The 10,626-nt window shown below is 41.5% G+C and overlaps 1 protein-coding gene across 1 annotated transcript in view; it reads left to right on the top strand.

The window, feature by feature from the left end:
- Positions 1–414: 414 nt before the first annotated feature.
- mical2b (microtubule associated monooxygenase, calponin and LIM domain containing 2b) overlaps positions 415–10,626 on the top strand; it is a 38,887-nt gene continuing 28,675 nt past the window's right edge. The window contains 1 exon segment of the mRNA XM_035157344.2: positions 415–655. The gene's annotated coding sequence lies outside the window, so the exon portion shown is untranslated.

The following is a 10,626-nucleotide window of genomic DNA, read 5'->3' as shown; positions in this document are numbered from 1 at the left end:
TAGCTAGGTTAGCTAGGTTAGCTTACATTTCCTTGCACTTTAGCTAATAAGTTGATTAAACAGTAAGCTAAGTTAGCTTACCTATCCTTGTAGGTTAGCTAATTAGGTGATTAGCCAGTTTTACGTTAGCTAAAGGTCTATTATTATTATTATTATCATAGTTATTATTAGTATATTTATTATTATTATTAATTGTATAGCATCTTTCTTAAAATGATCCGCTTCACAAAAGATAAAAACAACAATAGCCTAATAAACCAACAACAAAGTTTAATGAGAGTAAACTTATTAACCACCAAGTTATTAAATTATATTAGTAGTTTTTAGTCATAGAGTGTGAGTAGAATTAAAGATATCTTCTCTATCAGTATTTCTTCAGTAACCAGTGGTTTTATTTGAGGAAACCAGTAAGCGGAAGTGGAGCCCCGGCTGTGTGACGGGACTTGACTCCGGTCTACAAGCCGGGCTCCTCTCACTCTCCGCGGATACAATGTGCGGATCAGGTCGCTGGAAGCAGAGAAGCGCAGCGCGGACATTAACCTGAGAACCGGCTCCGGGAGAGGACCGAGAGCGACGTCCACCGCCCGCAGACAGGGGACTAAACCCGGGGGAGAGGACTCTGGAGGACCGCGGGCCTTTCACCTGTATGGACCCGGTAAGGAGCTGACAGACGCACTTTGCGGTGAGGACGCGACCAGGAGCGTTGTGGTGAAATGGTTCATGTGTGACAGGAGCTCGACTCACTGGGGGAATCCTCTCCAGTCGCTGGTTTGTAGTGGGAGGTCGAGGGGAACTGGTTGGACAGTTTGCTGCTGGTGCTGTTGAATTTATTCCTGGATGTAATCTAATATTAGCAAGAGGTGCAAACCTGGGTGCAGCAGGTGATGAGGGCAGGCCCCAGAAAGCAACAGGTTGGTGGCTCCTCAGTTCACAAAAAACACTTTGAATTTTGATTAATTATTCATATTTGTATTTGTCATTCAACCAATCAGACTTCATTTGTTTTCTTTCTTTTCATACAAACAAAATAACACAAACAATATTTCCCATCCACCCACCAAGCAAGACATATTTATATAGACAATAAATATATAACATAGAAATGCTATATACAAGGCTGCTTTTTTAATGTGCTATACAAAGATAAGATTTGCTTTCCCCCCCCTCTTTGCAATATACATTATACAACACGTTAAGAAGTCTTTCTTTGATCGTGGACTTTGGTCTTAGGAGGCTTAAAAGACGAGTGCAAAAATAACAAGTAGGGTTTTATGGTGAAAACAATTCTGAGAAAGTCAATAAGTACGTAACTATGTGGATGTATAACTAAAATAGAATTAAAGGGTTTATCTGTAAAACTGTCTGAGATATAAAGTTAAATAGATTCAGCTTAAAGCGTGACGACCATTGACCTGCTGTCATTTGTTAAATTAATTGTAGCTGTTAAATAAGATAATATAGATTTTTGCCTACACCTCTGCCAGGGTTTAAATGATATGGGTTGCTAATGGTTTTATCCTATCATCCTATATCCCCTGTAAAATTCCAGGAAGGCCTCATAGTCTATCAGAGTAGAGTCTAATACGTCCTCTAACTTCACACTAAACTAATTTCCCTGCGTCATCTTGCGTGGTGATATAAGTGCGTGCCTCCTCCTCTTCTCATCTTCCTCCTGCTTTGAGTAGCAGGTGGTGTCACGTCCTCTGAGACCTGAAATCCAGTCATGCGGGTGAAGGTTTGTCCCCAGTTGTTGTGGACTCTAAGGTTTCAGCGGTAGAATAAACTTTCTCTTACTTTGAGCTTCAGTAATGTCATGGATTCCTGTGGACACGGGTCCTTCAGACGTCTTCAATTGAACTTGCAGAAGTGCAGAGACCAAATATCAGGCTGTTGTGAAATGTGTTGTCATGGATTGTGGACTTTGAGGTAAATAAGCATTGAGAGGTGCAATTGTTGCAAGTAGCTTACAGCTGCTGAATGTGAGTGTTGGTCAGAAGCAGCTTGGTCAGCGTGAAGGGCCAACGGGTCAGAGTTCAAGGGTCTAATCCTTCTTAAGTTATGGTTTTAAACTGTCGTAACTGCAGAGAAAGGCTTGTGTTAACTGGTTGCTGCTGGTTCTACAACATACCGGCTAAATCTGAAATAGAAATTCCCTTGCAATGCAATTTAAGTGAGTTTATCTCCTTGGTCTGACTCTTTCTTTGTGGTTTTTGTTGCGTGTTTTCAAACCATAGCAAAAGCAAAAGACAATTGATACTGACAATGCAACAAAACAGAATTTTTAGTGGCTTTATTATCAGATCAATGTCGTGAATAGGGACCCTCGCCCCCTTTTTAAACCTCAGACCTCGCCCGTTTACCAAACTTCCTCCTGCTCTGCAGCCGACGCTCGAGACGATAATCTCAGAGCATTTCATGTTGGCCTCATCTGCACCATCATGGCCAAGCTGTCACTTCCTGGAATGAGGGGTTGACTTATAAGGGGGTGTCGCTGCATGTATCAGTGCTGAGGGAGAGGCAGCAAGACCAAAATACACCAGGGGGCTGAGTGACCCTGTCGCTGGCTGAGTCGATGCTTTGCTGTCAGATGAGAAAGGCCAAGTCCAGCTCGAGTATGTCAAGAGGATTTTCCAAAGGCCGAGTTTGATAAACACAATTTGCATCGTATGGTTCTTTGAGGTTGAGATGGACAGTTCTTACACTGTATAATGACATTTATTATGATATATTATAAATACCATAGATAATATTCTTGAGGAAAAAGATTCTCTGGTAGGATGAGGAAAATAATTGTCTCTTTGGTAGAGGCCAAGTGTATATCAGGTTTTACAATTATGGCTCTGGAATTTAGTGAGTGTGTGATTTCTCATAATTCTCTCTCTTTACTGTTTGTCAATCTTGAGCACAGTATTTTTAAAGGATCATCACTTAAAAACAAGCAGCCTTTTGCTCTATATTCTTTTCATCTGGATATCCAGACACTTAAAAAGCATTTAATACTCTTGGGTTTTGACTCTTCATGTTTCAGTAGCAGTGTCTAACAGACTCTACACTGGAACTCCAAGGGTCTAATGCTTATTAACCTGCAAAACCCTAAACTTCTCAAGTATTAGGGGATACATGGGTTCAAATCCCACCCCATGAGGTGGGGTCTTAAATTTAATCTAAACCAACATCCAGTCTTTACGGTCTATTGCATCCCAAGGCCGAAGCACAATCCTGTGAGGGCTGCGTTATTAAGTTTGCACTATCAACCAAATAATAACATGTGAGGGTCGCAGAGCTGTTGTATTTGCAGATGTTTGGTCGTGCAAACAAGTAGTTGCCTGATAAATTCACAATTGCATTTGAGTCATCCAGTTGCTGTTAAATGCAGACATACCGTGTGGGATATGCTGACACAACTGTTTGTCGGCTTAATCCAGCCCCAGAACATCTACCGTGCGTTGTGTCAGTACTCTGAGGATTAAGGGTTTGATTTCAGGACTCGCATGCACCAATTAAAGCCTTTCCCAGTACAACTTAACATATGGTGTTGAAGCCAGACGTCTCCAGTCTGTGTGCCAAGAGGGGCTGGGTGAGGGGCTGGGTGAGGGGCTGGGTGGGGGGCTGGGTGAGGGGCTGGGTGAGGCCCGACTCTTAATCTCATATTTAGACCTGGAAATCCAAATAAAGCAGTGGGGTCATTTACTAAGTGGAATCGTGCTGTGGTGATAATGTCATTTTACAAAATCCTGCTTCTATGATTCACAGAAAATTCTTATAGGAGAAAAAACACCAATTATTAAAGGTTTTGTGTTACATATATCAATAAATAAATAATTCCTAATATAAAAAAGACCTCCTCCATGAAAGAACAAACAAATGATCAGAAATAAGACAAGTATACACAGCAAAACAACTAACAAGTAATTAGTTTAATTCGTGTGCAAGATTTCATGCTGAGGAATAATTCCTGTAGAAATAAGCTGCTTACAGACATGGACTGAACTTCAGATAATCTTGAAATTGTCTGGAGGGGCTGTGTGTGAGAAGACAGATGTCCGAGTCAGCTGCTACAGACGTTCTCCAGAGTTTCTCCTGCCAGCTCGACTCAGATAAAAACAGATAATGTCCAAATGATCCCATGTGAGAATACAGCAGAGACGAAAATTCAAATATATCAGGATGAACAAGAGGAGAGTATACACATAAAAGACGAAGATGTCAACATGGAGAGCCAATGCAATTTGAGAGCTTTGGATGATAATGACCGACATTTTCATCGATGTGCTATAAACACTTATGCTGGGCTCCGAGAATAAAGGTCACTGTTAACCTGTTGCTGTCGTCACGGTTGGCCCCTCTGTTTGTAGAGGTCAGTAAGTGGGCGCACACACTGACCTGTGTTGACATGGTGTAATGGAAGTTTCCTGGAAGCTGGTGAAAGGAGAACTCAGGCAGCAGCTGACGTCTCATGCAGAAGGTTTTGATGTAGACTTGATGCATCAAGGAGACCAGAAGGTGGAACAACATACAAACGCCAACAGAGCAACATGAGCAATTGTCACCCCCCAGTCTGAAGATGTCTCCCACAGCCTCCCAGTATACCTTCCTCTACGTGCGTCACCCATTCCAACAGCACATCCATGAATGGCTAGAATTGCTGTCACTCTCCATGTTACATGTAGGTGTTCGCATCCTATTGGATAGTTAAGTCTAAATATGCATTCCTAAATCACATTGCGTCCTTAAGTCTTGCCACTGGTGAAATACGCAAAAGAGTTGACGTTGCTATTCTCCTGTACAGATATAATATACAGTAATGTGTGAGGATGGTCAAAAATTATGACCAGGGACCCTTTTCACATGTTATCAAGACGATTGATGACACAGTTTAGGCTTCAAACCTTTCCTTTTACAGTCATATTGGATTTGTTGGTGTTTATCAGATGTTTGGACTCTCTCCTGTGGTTTGACACAACCTTTGTACCGAAGGTGAGAATCAAGACCACGTCCTTATTAGGAAAACAGCTAGAAACCGACTGAGTGTGATAGAGGGTAAAGCCTTAAAAGAAACCCTGTCTCGTGAGAATTGTCATTTTCGTGCTTTGTGTATCGGTAACACAACAAGGTGTGTTCTTGGAGAAAGTATCGGTCTTCCCTTAATGGTACGTACAAAGTCATTGTGTTGGTTCCCATGTTTAAGCAGCATTTTCTCGTTTGAATCTCAACTTGGGAAACCAGAGGAGAGAGAGAGAGTGATTTTTAGGGAGCGAGTGGAAGAGAATAAAACATTTCAGGGAGAAAAACAGATAATAATTAATTGCTGCTTTTTAATCTTTGACAGATTTATGGTTGTGTTTCCTCCTGCAAGGCCGTGTTTCGTTTCTTATCTTAAAACAACGGCAGATGTAATCAGGTTCAGGCGTCCGATCTTTGACTGTTTGATGTCGATGACTTAATTGTAGAATTCACGACGAATAAAGTTGTCTCCAAAAAGTCAGCACTTTTTAAAGAGCTGTGAATTACTCCCCTGGTTTCTTGTGTGACAGTGGCCGTCATGGGATCTTGTGTATTTGTATTTCTTGTTCACACGAGAACAGGTTTGTCTTTGTGAACTCTCTTTACTTCTGCCTCTGGCCACATGTTCACATTTCCCGAATATCATATGTGTTTCTTGTAAAGACCGGCCTGTAAAAGTCAAGACTCGTTTCTGTTCTTTATAATAATAGTCGGACATTTTGGGAAATCTTCTCAGTGTTTTTCCATTAGTCTACATTTAATTGTGTTTGTGTGTGAGAGAGCGACAAAGTTATTTCCATGGATTTGAATTCTTCCCGTCAGGAGGGCTCAACTAATTTCTGACATTTACATCGGATGAAGTAGAGATGCAAATCTCATTTCCCTTTTCCTTCTTCCTTCTTCTAATCAGCTGCCCCCTTTCCCAGCTTCTTTGTTTGACTTTGTTTCTTTCTTGTTTTGTTCTTAACTCTATTATTTCCCCTCTTGATTGCTTGTAAAACATGAATCCTCACAAAACGTCTGCAGAGCTCAGTTTTCACAACAGAATTCAGATATATCGAGCAAATCAACATAGTGATGTTGAAAGTGACCAAAGTATTGATGCAGTAATAAATATAATTAAGTGGAACTCTCTAACTTAACTCTAATAAAAAGCTTGTGTGAAAGATTTACATTTTTCGCTTCATGTTTACCTCTCTGAATATCAGAAGCAACAATCTAACAAACTCCATCTGCTAAGGTGAAGAAATCCATTCTGTCTCAGGTTATTGTCTTCTGAGCTTTGCCAGAACTCAGATCAGCCAGTTAAGTTGCGGGCTTCAGTCTTAAAGTTACGACAGCATGTTCAACCATTAACTATTGTGAAGTGGCTCCGCTAGGTGAGGTCAGACTTGAACAACAGAAGTACGAGCTCACCGATGACTGAGGAGACCAACATCATGTTCAGCTCCTCTCTAACCTCCTTCCATTCCTCACGGTGCTTCGTCACTAAGACAAGATGAGAACGTGTCTTAACCCTGAAGTCTTTACTGGAGTTCAGGTACAGACTCTGTAAAACTGTAAATAGGACTTGACTGTACTTTAACCCCAGGAAGGCTTTGTCATAAAACTCAGCTGTTCCCTGATTTAATGTTGCCTTCGTGTTCTGTATTGTTTTTTGTTTCATTGTGGAGATCTGAGCATGCAGAGCTTTAATCCTTCAGCTGTGCAGCAGGTTTAATGTTGTCCACTTAATTCATTTAATCTTTTGACGACAAAAGACAAGACGGTTTCGAGTTCTGCTTCCACCAAAGAGGTTATGTTGTTGCCTTTGTCCGTTTGTTTGTTAGTTAGTTAGGATTACACACAAACAGCTGAACGGATTTCCACACAAGTGACAGGATGAAAGTATGGGGTCCAAACAAAAGGGACAGATATCAGTTCCTTAAACATTACTGTGGCATATGACGATGCCACCGGGGTCTCAGCACAACAGCCAGAGACAAACCATTCACCATTAAAGTCACCGGCACGTTGTACTGGTGTGTCAGCTTTGCAGCTCAGCTAAGTGCCCCCCCCTTTTGAATCCAGGGAGAGTTGATTGGCCAACTAGTCTCAGCTGGTCCAATCCCCTCTCCCTGGGTCACCTGGAGCTGCTCACTGGGCCTCCTCCACAATTGCATTTGTTATATTATCACATATTTCTGAGGAGTAATTTATGAATGTTGATGGTTACCATGGTTACAGGTGTTTGTACCATGTTTACAAGTATCTGTAACATGTTTACAAATATCTCTATCATGGTTAAAGGTGTCTTTACCATGTTTTCAAGTATCCGTACCATGGTTACTAGTATCTTTAGCATGGTTACATGTATCTGTACCATGGTTACTAGTACCTGTAGCGTGGTTACATGTGTTTGCACCTTGTTTACTTGTGTCTCTCATGAGTTGTCTGTCTCTCTGCTCTGCAGTATTACACACTGACTCACCTCAGTAAATCCATTTAGCATTTCTCTCTCTAATCTAATCCAATACAATTGTTCCTGCAGCTACCTGAGCTGTTGGCTGCAGTGACTCACTCTGCAGCTGGATCCACTCACTTGTTCCCTCATATTCATTTTGTGGGTTTAGCTTGAGAGGAGACGGTTCATCATCATCAGATAACATCACATCTATACTGTGATCTTTCTCAATTCAACATCTGGAGCACGATTCAAATGGATGAGCGACATTCACCCTGGAACTCACTCCCCCTGATATCAAAGCCATTTAACTCAGAGTAATTACTGACACACTCATAACGTGTGTCTTGTTAATGAGCAGCGCAACAGGTCCGGTGACTAAATCATTTCCTGGAGGGAGATTTGGGTGGAGGAGGAATCTGTTTTACTAATCGTAGTGATCTTCGCTGTGTGATTCTGCAGCTACAGGATGTTGAATGAGACTCATCCATTCGTCGTGTTTTTCACATCATCATTTAGTTTTTATTTGTTGACAGAAGAATGTTTCAGGAGGTCTTGATGACATTATGAGATAACTCGTCTCAGAGCACATCAGCTATCGTCTGACGTAGTCTCTGTGGGCAACGGCCAGTGTTTGTGGGCCTCCGGTGTAGAAAGCTGATTTGTTCTCCACATGGACTGTTTACCTGCGTGCAGCCAAAGCCCACTCGAACATGATTGGTCAAACTAGAAACCGAAGGCTTCCGACCCCAAAACCTTGTCCCTCGCCTTCAGATTCTGCATATTCAAATGAGGAGTCTGTTTATAGAGATTATAAATTAACCAATATTTAAAAAAGGAGGTTATTGCTCATATTTGTACTTTAAAACGACATGAGAACCATTTCTTGTTATATTAAGGGAGATGTGTTCTGTTACAGTCCGCCCCAATTAGTTTCAAACTTCATTAGCCCCAATCTCACGATCCGAGACACATGCAATCTGGGTTTTTAAGGTTTGTTATAGGACCATATCAGCATGATGAATTTCATTAACATGTACAGTATGAAGTGTGATGTGTATTTTATTCAAAACAAAATACAAACATGGTTGTAATATTGACTTTAATACACTTATTCAACTCAGGCCAAACTGCAAACAGTGACACCTCATGTGTTTGTGTTTGAGTCTGTGACCAGAGTCATAAAATGCAGCTGTCCTCCTCAGGCCCGATGAGACGTTTACATGTTTAGTCCAGAGAGAACTCCACTCAGACTTGGGCTCAGTTGTGTCCCTGACAGGTTACATACCGTTCACTGTGGACGTCAGTGTAACCTGAGAGCTGCTGACGTACAACAGCCTCGTATTTTGTTTCATATTTACTGACCTCCCTCTGGTCTCCTCTGGACAGACACCAGAGGAGTAAAAGAACATTTTTAAATTCTATCTTACAAAGTTGCTTCTAAGCCACAAACATACTATGAATGACCCACTGCACTGTGTGGTTCTCTCCCACTGAGGGAACGACGATGTGTTTTCTGCTGAGTAGTTTGTTCCATCTCAGACCCCCTTATCTGGAGGTTAAGTATGGGTGTGGTGTTCTGTGCCGTGGAGCGGTCTGATGTGGCTCAGAGATACTCAGGCTGAAGTTCCTCCTCTGAAATGGCAGTGTGTGTGTGTGTGTGTCATGTAAACTTTTGAAATGGTTCAAAATAGTGAATAGTGTTTGTCAGTTACATTTTCAGATCTGATAAATGAAGATTGGAGAGGTCACTTTATTCACGTTGTCATTCTGACCACACATTAAGTTTTAGTTTTAAGTTTTCAACCCTTTAAGTGGAGAGTTTTTGGAAACTGATCCTGTTTGGGTTTGATATGTTTCCGTGTTTGACGGGCGAGCAGAGACCTTTTGGAAACTTCAGTTGTGTTGCTGAGACCTTTTCTGATAAGGAGCTCAAACGCTTGTCTGGAGGAAGAGGGTGTTTGTTTTGAGATGCCGTTTTAAAATGAAACGTGTGAGCATAGCCTGAGAAGAAGGCTGCAGGTCGACACATCTGACATTCCAGCTGTTCATATTTCCTATTTCCGGCGGAAACCATTGCAGATGGAGCTAATCAGTTTCAGCAGCAGCAACAATAGCTTGTCTCCTGGCAAACCTCACTTTGTGGCCACATCAAATTCCAGAAGTTTCATAACAAAAGAATCTGGAGCACTGCTTTCCTCATGGAGCACTTCCTGTCCGTCTGTCTGTGTCTGTCTGTAGTGTTTGCATCTGTCTGTCTGTCTGCAGACTTGATTTTGCTCTGGTCACTCTGGTGTTTTTCCTTTCTCTCTTGGCATCTCGTCCGTTTGGGCAGGAACATGTTTACTCAGCTTTCATCCTACTCTCAGGATTCATTCTCACGCGCACGCACACACAGACACACGCGCACACGCACACGCACACATATTCATCCACAGGCTTTTGCCTTTGCACAACTTCACTTCTGTTTTGTTGTAACTTATCAAACTAAATCTTGTGACCTCTGACAGAAAGCTTTAATAACCGTTCTGGGTCTTGAACTGGGCTTTAAACATGTTGTAGTATTGAAATCAATACAACATTTAATAAAGCTTTTACGTCATGAACACCTCATCTGTCACTGATGATAGAAGTCCGGAGGAGCTCAGAGGAGAATTCAACAGATAAGTGTCACTGATCTCTGTTTATTATTGTAGAGCTCAGTGCAAATCCAGTTTCATATTACTAATCCATCACGGCTCTTCTGTTCTGTCTTTTATTCTGATGTCAGTTTTAAAAGAATGCTATTGACGCAAAAAAAGAATCAGGTTCTCTTTGTGTCCTGCTCCACAAAAACAGTTCAATACCACCGATATATTACTGAAACTCCTAGGAGTGTAATACCGACACAGGAAGAGGGATAAGATGATTAAGAGAGGTCAGCAGTCAGCGACCGGAAAGGGGGCAGAAGAAGAATATAGCCTCCTATACCCTGAACACCCCCAGTTTAAATATGGACAAGCAGCTGATTCATACACACAAGATACAAAAGTTTTACATTTGGTAATTTCTTGTCTTAATTCAAGTTCTATATTTTTGGTAGGGTTAGGGGTTAACCCTTTTCTTTTTGTTTATAGTTAATTGCAACAAAGTTTATGGTGAATCTGTAAATATCAAGACTCAGTTACATTTCTACGTCT

Source organism: Hippoglossus stenolepis, chromosome 5, assembly GCF_022539355.2.
Source record: "Hippoglossus stenolepis isolate QCI-W04-F060 chromosome 5, HSTE1.2, whole genome shotgun sequence".
Taxonomy (NCBI): domain Eukaryota; kingdom Metazoa; phylum Chordata; class Actinopteri; order Pleuronectiformes; family Pleuronectidae; genus Hippoglossus; species Hippoglossus stenolepis.
The sequence above is the reverse complement of the archived record's forward strand: the minus strand, read 5'-3'. Positions and strand labels throughout refer to the sequence as shown.